This window comes from Rissa tridactyla, chromosome 6 (assembly GCF_028500815.1).
Source record: "Rissa tridactyla isolate bRisTri1 chromosome 6, bRisTri1.patW.cur.20221130, whole genome shotgun sequence".
Lineage (NCBI taxonomy): Eukaryota > Metazoa > Chordata > Aves > Charadriiformes > Laridae > Rissa > Rissa tridactyla.
The window spans coordinates 45,548,148-45,562,188 of record NC_071471.1 but is presented as its reverse complement, the minus strand read 5'-3'; positions in this window follow the sequence as shown (position 1 = coordinate 45,562,188).

Here is a 14,041-nt window from a genome sequence, read left to right as displayed (position 1 = left end):
TGTGCCAGACTGCATGAGAAGTTACGCATTAATCTAGTGACTCATGAAAGGTAAACCTTTAAATTTAAACCTAAATGAAGATACAGCACCTTTTATATTCAAGAAATTAATTACTTTTTGACCAAAATTATCGTTCTCGTCTTGGCTATGAGCCACATTCTAACCATGGCATCCCTGTGGAAACACAGGGAGTATGATTCTTTCCTGGTACCCTCTTTCCACATTTTTCAGAATTCCTGTTTTATAAGAAAAATAAGAAAATCTAGACCTTTGGCCCCATGCTTTACAATGCACCTGAGACATTCATTAATGGTCCAGAAATTGTGTGTCATGTCTTATTGGTTAAAAATCACTTATTTATGGCTTCATGCTTTTTTCTAGGGCTTTAGACGTTTACATTAACAGGCAAGAGAATGCTCAGTGTAAGATTATTAGGACAAATCAGCTTTAAAGTAAAGTTAGACAGAGCTTGCTAGTGGCAGTCTCTCTCTTCCCTACAACTCTTTTCTTTTTTAATGTTATTTCTTCAGCCAACTGGATTAATTTTTTTTAAAATTATTTTAAATGACTGTTTTCTCCCATCCATATGTGGTGATGGACCCAGCAGCATTGTCAGTTTCTCTTGTTTTTCCTCCTCCCTGTATGGAAAAAGACTTGTATTTTGTAAACTGAGACAGGAGCATGATGGTTTAATGATAAGCCATTTTGCAGTGGCTCTGATGCTGTTCATCCTGAGTTCTCATCTGCTGATGAGACATTAACCACCAACTGCCCTCTGCAACTCACTGATAAGCGCCCAGGCACACGGGTTTAAAACTAACTTTACACCCTAATGCAGGTGCTTGTAAGCGCTGTTCATACTCATTAATAGGTATAGTATTAATTTTAGTAGAGGACACTGGGAAGAATACTTCTATTTTGGGCTGGAAGCGATTGTATCTGCTCCATTTGTAAAAGCAGATAGTTTGATTAGAGTCTCTAAGCTGCATGCTGTGGCATCACTGGATCCCGACAGGGAGCTGCCATATTTTTTTCACAACTTTTTAAGAACTTATGAAGAAATTTGTTTCATTTATTATTTTTACTAAAAATTACACTGCTGCAGTCACGCTTCTTGGGGCAGTGCAGTTGTAAGTTATACAATGGGGTTTGTCCACACTTTAAATACCAGTAGAGACTTTTTACAAACTTCGTTTTTAATGAAAATGTCCCTGACCTTTCAATATCAGCTCTTCCCAAGACTCTTGCCCCGACTCTTTCTTTTGAGAAATCAAACTAACTTTTCCTAAAACCTGTGAACAAGAAAACACTTTTCCTTCCATCACTATAAAAACAGAAAGCGTGGGATTGCAATAAGCAAAGATTCCCATTTAACTAAAAATACATTTTGAAGTATTCTGCCAAATTGGACCAGTTTTAGCTGTTCCAATTTTTTAAGAAAGGTTTATTTCACCATTTTGTTCCTAATCTTGTTTGTTTACCTAAGTAACATCTTCTTTGAATGTGTATTACTTTCACAAAAAATATTAACATTATTAATGAATCTTTGTCATTATGAACTGTTTCTGCAACAAGTTGCTTTAACTTACTGATTCCAAATGATTTGACCAACTGATTTGATGTTTTAATTACATAACATTGAATTTTAAAAATTAATTTTAATTTAATTGTAAATTATTTTGCTGATCAATTTTTAAGAAAGTGTATTTCCCCCCCCAATTGTCTTTTAATATTATTTAGTCACAGTTGTAAAAAAAAAGTCATGCTTCTGGTTATATATATATGAGCATGATGGTGTTGAGTGTCATTTTAAATTACTTTAGTCACTGTTACTGATTTTGGTGCTCCAGTAGGAAGAACAGTTGATTGTATATTGTCTTCACAGCATTTTTGCAACCCAACAGAGGATTTGTTTTGAAATTTGTTATTGACATTTCCATGTGTGCAACGCATTAGCTGAAGCCATGCTTAGGATTTCCATCTAAACTGAAGCAGCACTTTATGCCTGTGTCTCATTTCCCTGGGACCGCGCTTAGTCTCATGTGAGTGGCCAGCCCCCCTCTGAGTGACTAAATAGATACTTTTAGGAGAAAGTTTAATAGATTAACATCACTGTCTACTTTTACTGCTAACTGTTTTTTCATTAGTCTGCAAGTCATTGAGACTGGCTCTGTTTTCTATTCCATTCCATCTGTTTGCAAGGTCCCTTCTTAGGCTTTGAGGGACGGTATTAAGTTTTCAGTTAAAATTTTAGTCATCTGAAGTTTCAGATTATGAACTTCAAGTCTGTACGTAGTATGCATTTGTTCACATTTTTGTTATGTTCTCACTGTGCTCTTTTTGTGTCCTATCACTCTTTTTTTAATGTAAATAATGCATTTTCATTTATTGCTGACAAGAGGAAGAAATACCAGTAATTTACATTACAACGCACACTGGCAAAAATGCAATTGAAAAATTTACCCTGTCTTTGCAGCTCTGTGGAGCAACCTCCCTGGAAAGGCACAAGTCTTCTAAAAACTCAGGACTTCTGAGCTGTGCCTGCTCCTACCCAACTTGCTGAGTTTGTACCTGCCTCTGGCTGCCAGCTAGCTGTTCACCACTTCCCCGGTTTAGAGCAAGTCTCTAAATCGTTCCAATCCCTTTCTCAACCAACATATTCACCTTGGGGAATGGAAAACAGTGAAAGCCTTCCCTAGAGATTTCATTATTTCTTTCAGTGTTATATGGAGGGTGCACAGAAACTGTAGAGCAATGTAAAAACAAATCTAGGGAGGAGAAAAACAGTCTCCTCTGGCTGCCCATTGGTGTAGATTTAATTTTGTGGTGATTTTTCAGTTACAATGTCGACGAGACATAAATTATCATGAGTTATAAATGGAAAATCTGTTACCTAATGTCTGCAGATAACAGCCTGCAGGATGAAGTTGTCTTTTGTTTAAAACAAAGCTGCCTGGTCCTTTAGTTTCCATGGAAGGATCAATTTTGGTATATAGAAAACACAGGTTTTGCCCTCCTGAATCAAATTATTGGCCTGTTTATTGGCAGCATTTGGGAATGTGTGTTTAAAGCAGGTCAGCAGAATTAATCTGTAATCAAACTCTTAGAAAACAAATAATCCTAAATTTAGAATACATTCAAAAAGTGATAATAATTTATTTTAAATAAGACCCCTTCTAAACAAAAGCTCCTCTTGTAGGTGAATGTGCAGGGCTATTACATATCTGAATAAACAGCCTTTGGATTTTATTGAAGGAAACTTCTAGATGTTTGTCAAAATCTTGCCTTTCATGCCCAGTTTCTCTGGCTGTGATAGTGCAAACTGCCTGACATATAGATGCAGCTTGCATATGCTTGATCTAGTAATTACAGTGCAGCTTTGTTTAGCAGTTGTTTTGAATTAAAAAAAAAAAAAAAAAGGGGAAAAACCACACAGCACAACCCAAACACCAAAACAAAAAAGAATCCCCAAACAATTTTACAAACTGCAAATATGAGACTGAATGCAAATCTTACATCTGCAATACCTATTTGAGATAGAGGTGCTCAGGGAAGTTTAGTACACAGTTAGCCTGCGTATCTCTTAGTGGTGATAGGGGAAGAATGAAAAATTTTGCCTGCTTTTCAAATCAATGCTAAAATGTTTATAGCTGGCTGTTGGATGTGGGTAAAAATTCTTAGTCGAAATACATTATGAAATTGTCTTTGTCAGACACATTATTGCTACAAGTATGCACTTGCTTTGTTGCTAAAAAAACATGTGACATTCTCTTGGATAGATTGTCTTAATGGGGAAAAAGGCATAGAAGAGACAAAGAAAAGACCTAAAATGTTTGAGTTACTGGGAGGGGGAAAATGTCACTCCTTAGCTTGGCATTAGTTTCATGCCATGGTCTCTCCCTGCAGCAGTTTTGTGGGGACTTTGCAGTTGATAACCAGAGGCACCATGTTGAAGTCCCAGTTTAGTGTTAATGATGGGATATCAGCTGCCATGTGCTGTACCTTACTGTTTTTCTCTTTTTCCTCTGGTTATTTTCTGTGGAAGACGAGGAAATCTGGGGAGAGGAAGCAGAAGCAGGCTGAAAATTATCATTCAGCACAGTTGTATTAAAAAGCCTATTAAACAATGACTAATGGCTGTTTTGGTTCCTGCTACAGCTTCACAGAGTGCCAAAAGGCTCCTACTGATTGATGATTTTGAGTTTGGCCTTCAGAGGAGTCCAATACGCAGTGACAAGCTGGTGCAGTGTGTTCCCACCATGGTGGGAAGTAGGCAGCAGGAGCCATGTTGCTGCGTGCCGGGCAGAGGTGAGTGATGCTGTAGTTTTACCTGACTGGATTTAATGTAGTTATTAATGTTTTGTATTACTAACTGTTAAGTCTAATTTTTTTTTTTCAGAAAAAAAACCAAACTGAACGTTTAAAGTCACATGTTTTAATTATGCTCACTGTGGCACTGAATAATACTCTGCTTGAAGTCAAAAACATGAAAGCTTCCATAAACATGTACAAAAAGCCTTCCAACAGAAACCTTCACATACTGACATTCTTGCCACATCTGAGACTATCCAAACAGAAATTCAGGAATGAAAACTCTGGGCCAAAATTGAATTGATACTGAATGACTACCATACAGTTGGTTGGCAGCTCAGCTCAGTAAAAATTAGCCAGGAACTGCAATGTTTCATCCAGTAATATCAACCAAAACAACCAGTTAGTACTGTAATCATCTCTTCCAGAAAGCATTAAAGTGCTGAAATGGCTTAAAGCCATGTCTTGGTCTTTCTGGGTCAATCATCATCTTACACTGGAGAGTCTGGCTAGGTGACTCTTCCTTTGCTCAGAGTTTGCCCAGTTTATAACAGAACTGGTTCCATGACTGGACTCCCACATGCTGAGGTAACTCAAATAGGTTTTAAATATCTCTTAAAGCTTAACAGGTAGCAAAATATGGTCGTATTTCTTAATTTTTTTTTCCTTGTAAATTGGATATTTTTTTTAGCTTAACTGTATCGCCCACCCTCATTTCAGTAATTCTCTCTGTGCTGTTTTTTTTCCTTCAATTTGTTTTTACAGACTCTTTTCTTTAAATTTATCTAGAATTTATAATATTAATTCTGTTCCTCTTGAAGGGCCGTAATCAGTTGTATCCCAATAAAAATTTCCTGATGGAATTATCCTACATCGCATTTTTCAATTGTATCATTTTGTGAGTAAAATCTTCTCAAATTTTGTGAGATTGTCTTGTCTCTGAATAAAATAGCAAGAAGCCATTACTATTCTGAATCAGTGCTGCAAAAATCTGATGTACTTGGAAACATTTCAGAAAAGTTTAAATTTTGAATTCATAAACAAGTGAAGTAGAACATAGCTGGTGTGTAAAAAGATGTTCCTAAGAAAAGGACTATGAACTACTTTGCTAAGATGTATATGGCCTCCCTCTACCTCTCCTCTGATGTTAGTGGAAGAAACATCCATTCTTGTCCACAAGTTTGTTTGTGTTCCCTAGAATTTTAGAGAATATATGAAGAAATTACCATGGAGGAATAAATTTATATATTTTCTTTTTCTTTTAAAGCTTGTATTTAATTAATTATTTACATTAATGTCTCTACTTGGCAATTTTTCAGTAGGACTGGCAAAATGTAATGCTTTCTGTATTAATTTCTATCTAGAAAGAACCATATTCTCAGATAAATTTAAGTTCATTTTCTGCCAAACAGTATGTTTTCAGTAATTTTTTTGTTTTGCAGATGTCTTGACTAATTCCCACGTCCATATTGGTCCATTGGCACTTCTAAGTTCAGCTCATTAAATCTCAGAAGTCTTCTCAGAAAGTCAGTTCGTGACAGGGTGTTGATTAAATTTGTTAACTGTAGAAGGAAATTGAGTCAGCCTTGGGTTATGGGGAACTCGTTTTCATTCCGTTTCACTCTGTAGGAGAAGATTTTGTCTCTGTTTCCTGCTTCACAGTAGATGTGGTTACCAAACATTCACATTTCCAGACAAGCATCTCAAGCAGTCAAAAGGTGAATGTCTCAAATAAGATATATAGATAGATAGATAGATATAGATATAAAAAAAAAGAATTTATTTTTTCTTGACCGAACTTTTTTTTGCTATGGCTTTTTTGTGTCAATGTTTTCCCTGGCTTATAAGTGGAAGAGGGGAAAGAAACAGCATATGCCATGGGAAACAGATACCACCTCCTTGTATTAGCATATATCAACTAATTTTCATTACTGACTTCTAAATGTTTTTTTTTGTTGCTTCTCAGTAGTCTGTTCTATCTGGTCCTGGGAACGTGTGCCTTCATACATACTGTCATAATCTTTGATAATACCAGCTATTTTGCCACAATATGACATGATTTTTTTGTTACAGGGGAAATCCAAATAACCTGCTGAATTGGTTTATGTTGCAAAATGATGGCAGGCATGTAACTGTTGCAGACAAATTCTAAAATGATAATTTGCATGGGACTAGCACTCTTACTCTGACAAAATATACACAAATAGGAGTGGGTTTAATACTTCAGTGTGTTTGTATTTTTTTTTCTTGTCACATTTAAGAGTTAATGACGGCTTTTTATTTCTGTGAATGAAGTTCTTCATAGGTTGTAGCAGAGGGAAGTTTATCGCTTACTAAGTCACTGAAATGACCTTGTTTCAGTATTCACACAGAGGGCCAAGACTTGAGCTTTGCACACCTTATGAAACTTAAGCAATGAAAAAGCCTGATATGTCCAGTAACTGGATGTTGGAGTTAGGGAGAGCTGGATCCTTATCTGAAGCAGTAATTACCACTTCCAGCATATCTGTTGTTCCTTTGAAACTCCAGGTCTCTCTTTAAAAATACATAGCTCTCAAAAGCTTGAGGTGCAAACTAGAAGTTTGTGGGAACTGGCTTCCATCCCTACCTCTGCTGTGATTTTAAAATAGAACTTTTTTTTCTTTGTTGTCCCATGGTGATTCAGGGATAATGTTCAGTAATACTTATTTCGGTTGCAGCATTCAAGAGAAACAGTGGGTCAACAGACCATATGTGGTCCTTGTATTTGTTTATTTCAATCTGTATGTATTTAGCGTTCATCTGAAGACAGGAGGCCTCTATTAATTTGATAGAGTTGCTGAAAAAAATAAAGGAAAAAAACCTGACAGTAGCCAGGTACAGAATTTTTATATTGAGAGCGTTTTTCTTGTTACCAGTACAGTGTGGGCAGTACTGTGCAAATTACACTCTCAGCTCTCTCTGTGTGTATCTGTAGAAAATATTATGTCTCTTGTTCTTCTTGTGTGCAGAACACTATCAATCCAAAACTGCATAACATGAATAAACATAACTAGCAACTAGGACAAGTCTGCCAAAACTTGTGTTTTTCCAAGGCCTGGGCCTCCAAAATGGAGACATGTTTTTAATTAGATATGTGATGACAAGATTAAGAAGGCAGGCACTTACTTTTACTTACCATAGTCCTACAGCTGTTATAGGCAAAAGTATAAAACTAGCTTTTAGGAGGAAAAAAAAAAGTGAGAGTAATAATTAGAATTGAATTCCCCTAGTTATAGCCAAATGGGTAGATCAGAAGGCAGATCATTTGTAGGAGTAAATTGGTATAGATCCGTGAAGTTAATTGAAATTAAGATAATTTAAACTTGCTGAGAATCTACTATGGTGACAAACACAATTGAAGGCTAATGCAATTTTTGCCATTTATTTCAGTGGGGAAGGAATGACACCTTAGTGTCTGTCTTCTGTTTGCCATGCGATGGGGCAAATATGTTACTTTTTCCATGCCTGTAAAACGCCGTAAGTTCCATTTAGGGGTGGACTAGCTTTATAAAACAGTCCCTTTATTGACTTTTGAGAATCAACCTTGGTTTGCAAGAGTTGTATGCCATATGTAAAGAATTTGGGGATCACTGGACAAAAGGTGGTATGGGGATGCAGATGATTTTACATTAATATAAATATTAATATGGTATCAGTTGCTTGTTCTTACCTGGCAAATTTTAGATCTTGAATATCCTCCTTCATTAAACTATGTAGTAAAAAGAAAAGGTCTGCCTTTTCCCCCTAGATAACTGTCTTTGAAACATCCATGCAAATATCTAATTATTTACTGACTACCCTGAAGTTCATTTTCTCCATCTTAGTGCTGTGCATGCACCTTTTTTTTTTTTTTTTTTTTTTTTTCCAATCTGTGCTGGGAAACTGTTGTAAATTATTTTCTTTGGCTGGGTCAGGAAGTATTTTTCCATTTGGCTACTCTTTATTCCTGCTTTTCATTTACAGAGTAATTTCGTAGTTAGGCACTAGGCAGCTGCTCTTCTAATGTGCGGACTGGCTTAGCAAATAATTTTATTATGTCTACAGTGCACCAGGTTGCATTATAAAGTTTCAGACAAGGCTATCTCCGTCCTCTCTCATTCATAGCTTTTAGCTATGCCTATGCAATTAAATGGGGTAGCTGATTCTCTGCACATCTTGATAGATACAGAGCGGAATAGCCTCTTTGGGTACTAAGGGTATTGTTTCAAGATTAGTTTAAGCCAATCTAATTGCAGGCTGCTCCTGTTGACCCTCATTGTCCCTGTTTCTCCTCCTCCTCATCTAATTTTCAGCTGAATCAGTTCCCTGAACCCAGTTTTTGGCATGGCTACGTGTGTGTGGCAATGATAGCAAAAGGGAAAAGCAGGAATGAATAGGAGGGAGGAGGAAAGGACTGGCATGATCAGGATTCAGATGATGCCAAGCCGGGAACAGAATGGTGCCCTCGGTAGGACACGCTCACCAGGCTGAACAGCTGAATTTCTTTTCACTTTTGAAGGTGACTTTTGTGGGAGCTCTCTCATCTCAGTTCTGCTCTGGTAGCACACTATACATTAATGGCGGTGTTTGTTCTACCGTTTTCCAGGTTTTGAATCTTGTAAGATTCTGTAAAATTTGGAAGGCATGCTAAGGTAGAGAACACGAGTACGAGTTTTCATTTTTATGTTTTCCATGTTTATGTTGAAGACAGATTAAAATGTTCAGTCTGGGATACAGTAAATCATTTTTAGGAACTAGTACAGAAAATGTATTTTGTGATACTAGTTTTGTTTTTACAAATAGTATAGCTTTAGGGCACAGTGGTACAAAGACAAGACAATAAAAGTCATAATTATATTTCATGGCAGACTTTGCCTTGAGTTTAGGAAGGCCACCTCCAGCATCTGCTTTTCTCAGTGGCAGAGCTATTTCAACTTAACATAGTCATTCAGACAAAACAAATAAGCTTTGATTCTACTTAACAGATATCAAACTGAGGCATGTAGATATGCCACTCCTATGTAAAGAAGCCTATTTCAAACTCCTTAGCGTCAAAAGAAAGCATTTTAGGCACGTGTTCAGAGGTGGTATGTTCCTAGTCTTAGAGCCAATAGGAAACACTAGTCAATGGTGTTTTCATTTATTTTCAACTGTATGAATGTTTCCTGATGACCCGCTTGAAAGGATCCTCATTAGACACTGTTGAGCAATGATGGGGACTAAACTCTGGAATCTAGCTGTCATTGTCTTTCTGCCATTGTCTTCAGTAGGACTCCCATAACTGCATGTATTTCTGAGCCATCTACTACTGTAGGATTTGGGAAACGTATACAATTACTTTTAGAAGAAAGACCAGTTGTGGCCTATGTAACCTCAGCAAATTAAAATTTCCACTAGTAAGAGCCAGAAAGCAATTATAATAGCAGTCTATTTGCAAAGCTGAGACTTTCCATAAAAAAGTGACAAATTCTGGCTTTCCAAGACTGATAATGGCGGAAAGACGTTGGGTATAGCATAAGTCAGGAGCTTAATAGAAGCTGTTACTATTTAGAAAAATATTCCCTTTCTGTTCTTTATATGAAGGAGTTATAAGCAATTGGTATACATAAAAATGGGACTTTCTATAGTCCTTTGCTGAGGTAGTTCACTTGCCCAGCTGCTGTACCTGTTCACTGTAGGTTTGCGGATACCTTTTCTGTAGTGCCATTAACAAAACATGCTTAACCCAATTAATTTAATCTATTTCCATATGGAAAGTAAGTAGATAGTGTAAGGGGGAATGAACTTTTATCAAGGCATAGTTGAGAAATGTGGTAATTGTTCTTGCCTAGCCATTTCCTCTCTCTCTAATTCTTTCACAACTTAGAAAAGACTGCTTTTGCCTTTACTGCTATTAGGGTCAGAAGTCATTGTCTTTGCAGATTTCAGAAGTGCTTTAGGATGTACAGTTGATGCTTGTATGTTAGAACATGTTCTGTTTAGCAGAACCTATTTAACACTGCTATGTGTCTGACTGTAGCTTCAGAGATCAGATGCCCAGGCTGAGGTTATACAGCCAGCTCCATTTGGCATAATTCTGTAGTGCTGTTGAAAGGAAGAGTCCCATTTTCCCTCCCTATCACTGCCAGGTGTTCACCCTGTTCCTCCTATGTGCTTGAGTAAGTGTCTGTGTGATCACGACCTCAACCTAGAACAAGGGACCTGATCCAGCCTGAGAACCAGTCTTTTTTACTTAATAAGTTTTCAGTGGAATCGGGTTCCTGATCCAGCACGTGTTACAGGGGCATCATCGTTAGCGTCAGCCCAAGGCAGGAGCCAAGAACTGGGAACAGAGGGTAAGGCCATGCTTTACGTGGCAGCTTGTAATGATGTTTGATTTAGACGATTTTATAATTAACTTCCTAATTATTACTTTTATGCTTTCCTTACAAATGAACCATGTTGAGTACTGTAAGATGTCATTTTGCTCGTATCTCACGAAAGCCTTTTATCACCATTGTCTTAATGTGCATTTAATTAAAAGTAACAATGATGCAGGTGATTGCTGTGAAAGTTCCCAATGAGGGAGAATATATGATCTGTTTTGCTGGAGTTGTACATTTCCCCCGTTGGTAAGATTGATTGATTGCTTCTGTTGCCTAAATCCACATATTCAGAAGGGTTTATTGCTCTCTTTTTTTTTTTCTTTTATTTCTTTTTTTTTTTTTTTAATATTCCATTGAAGTTGTTTATATGTTTGTTCAGAGGTTATAGCTGAAATTACTGAATTTTTCCTTTAGGAGTTCCAGTGCTCCATTGCAAATCCCTGAAAGGAGGCAGGGATGGGCTGCCTCTGTGGAACATACTGCTTGCTTTTTAATACATTTTTCCCTGAGTGCCTTGCCTGTGATTCCATACAGCAACTCTCCAGCATTGGGCTGAAAAGCAATTTCATATTTCCTTGCATTTCTCTGCCAGTGCTACCTTGGACTCTGACTAATGCTAACCAGTGCAATTATCTGTGACTTCCCTCCTATGCGCTTTCCGTTTCCACTCAATCCACAGAATGGTATTCTCCAATCCACGGCAATTATGAGTGTGATATATGAGATCGCTGTAAGAGGGTATTGAGGATAAAAAAATGAGAAGGTAAACAACCACTGCTAAATCAAACGCAGAACAGATCTGAACTTAGAGTCTCCCCAAAACTCCCATTAGTATCATTGAGGATTCTACTTCTACACTTGCATGTCCAATACTTTGATCTTTATTCTTGGAAGTCTGTGTTTGAATTTATCTCACTCCGTTAAGGTATTTGAAGCACACAATGCTGAGTTGTCTTTGCTCTTCTGCACATGGTAACCAAGGCCAGCCTGTTTTTTCCCAAGCAGATGGAAATGAAGTCCACATTCATTTAGAGATGTGTGGAGAACCATGTGAAGATTCTCGTGTGATTGTTAAGATATGTACCTTAAAAAAAAAAAACATATCCTAGAATAATTTGGGGAAAAACCTGGAGCTGGTTGAAACAGTTGAAATAAATGAGGGTGGTGTCACAAAATAAAAATAAAAAAATAATCTGTTTTGCGGTATATTTGGGGGTTTTGGCTTGGCCATAAATAGCAAAATTAAATGGCATCTAATGTCAATGGCATTATTTTGTATAATGTTTCAAGCAACATGAAAATATACTTCAGAGAAATTATTATCTTTTTGTATTTCTATTCTCAGTTCCATTTAAAAAAAATGATTTAGACTTAGATTTTCATGCAAAATACAGGTTCCATTTCTTGAATGTTTTTATTTTGAATTTTATTCCCCACCCTTAGTCTGCAAGTAATATCTGCTACCACAGTGCCTCCCAGTTTGGATTACCTTCCAAACTCTGCTGCAAGAGAATCAAGGTTTTGGGAAACATTTATAAATAGTAATGTGTAGTTTCCATGTGCTTAAGCTGTGATGTACTGTGATCATCTTCTTAAATAGCTACTTTTTTAGTTTCTTAATGACATCGGTCACCTTTGTGACTCAAAGGAGATTTGAGTATGCTTGTAGTGAGGCCAAATGCTGTAGTCAGAGTCACACTGTCTTCCTTCGATAAACCTTGTGAAACAAGATATAAAAATTATTGATATGTTAACACTGCAAGCTCCCTCCCCCAGCCCCCTGTGTGTGTGTACATGGACGCACATGCACATTTCACCTCTAACACTGAAAATGTGCCTCCAGTCATGGTGGATAAGGACGTTACTTGAGAGCTGGTGATGCAGTGAACGCAAATGAGCTGCTGAATGAGACTTTAGAGTCAGAGGGTGCCTATTCATAGTTTTCCAGAAGGCTATTGGTTTTGGTTGCCTGCAGAAACAGGAAGATTGCACAATGTTTAATCATCTTCTGAAAGTTGTTTTGCAAATGTTAAATCTAGGAACTGAAATTCTGCTGTTTCACTTGTCATGTAAATAATTAAGTGTTAGTCAGCTGCAAAAAACATCTCCTACTGATCATTTGTAGCTTGTGGGACTCGGAAGCGGTATCAGAGCGTAGCAGCAATAAAATAAAATTCTGTGTTTAATAGTTTTGGAGAAACAAAGGACCTACTGTGTTATAGTCCTGTTTTAGACCCACACCTCAGTTCCACTTATTAGTACCCTGCAAGTTAGAAGGGTGTTGTCAGTTACACCAAAGCTGAAAGTAGCAGAAGGTTCCTGAAAAATTTTGTGGTTTTTTACCCTGAGTTAATAGGGTACACAGAAAGTCAGAGCATGCAAAATTCTCTTCATTTTACTCCATGAAAATGAAGAGTTTTTGCAAGGAAAAAAAAAAATAAAATTAATGATACACCACCTTATTTAGTTATCCAGATTTTCTTGTGGGGAGAAAAAAAATAATAGAATAGGTTTATGCTGATTATCAACCAATTAACCTTTGATTTTTCCTGAACCATGTCTACTTATGTTTGCTTTTGATTTTGTTTTCTGATGTTATTCATTTATTTATTTATTTTCAGGCTGGAAAGATTATCCTGTTGCACTGTAAACAACCACTAAACCTTCTGAAGAGATTTCTCATCTGGGCTGTTTTGCTGGTGAGTTGCTTGAAGCCTGATGCTATAAAGATAATAGAATTAGCAGACCTAGCAGGCCTCATTATTTTTAATTACTATTACTGCTGCTCACACACTACATGTGATTTGGTAAAGCTGGAGTGCAGTGAGGGGGGGACCCAACAACTCTGCATTTCAAAATGGGCCATCGTAGAAGCGGCTGTTGTCAAATCCTTCTGTGAATTATGTGTTTTTCAGATTTATCATTCTAATAATATTCTGGGCAAATCTCAGAAACTCAGCAAAGCAAAGGAAAAAAGGGAACGTGGGCCATAAATAGGTCAAAACCTAGGTACCTTAAGATCGCATTTTGGTTCATTTATCAAAGCAAAATCAATTGTTATTATTAGGCTATTATCATCATCCTTCCAGTGAGCTGGCTTCATTTTAATCAATATTTCTAATTAGACTACATCAAATACAGTTTTAAATTGTAGCAACCTAGCTCAATGTAAGCTAAATTTTCATGCATCTCTGTATCCATTCTTTTCATTCTATCTTTATTAATAAGATATTTCTTTACAAATAAGTAATAAGCAGCTGTGTTTCAAACACATTTGAAGCACTTACACATCAGAGTGGATAGTGAACCGCCTACTATGTTGAAATGCTGTTTGTCTTTTGTTTGTGTGAACTATATGCTTTAAA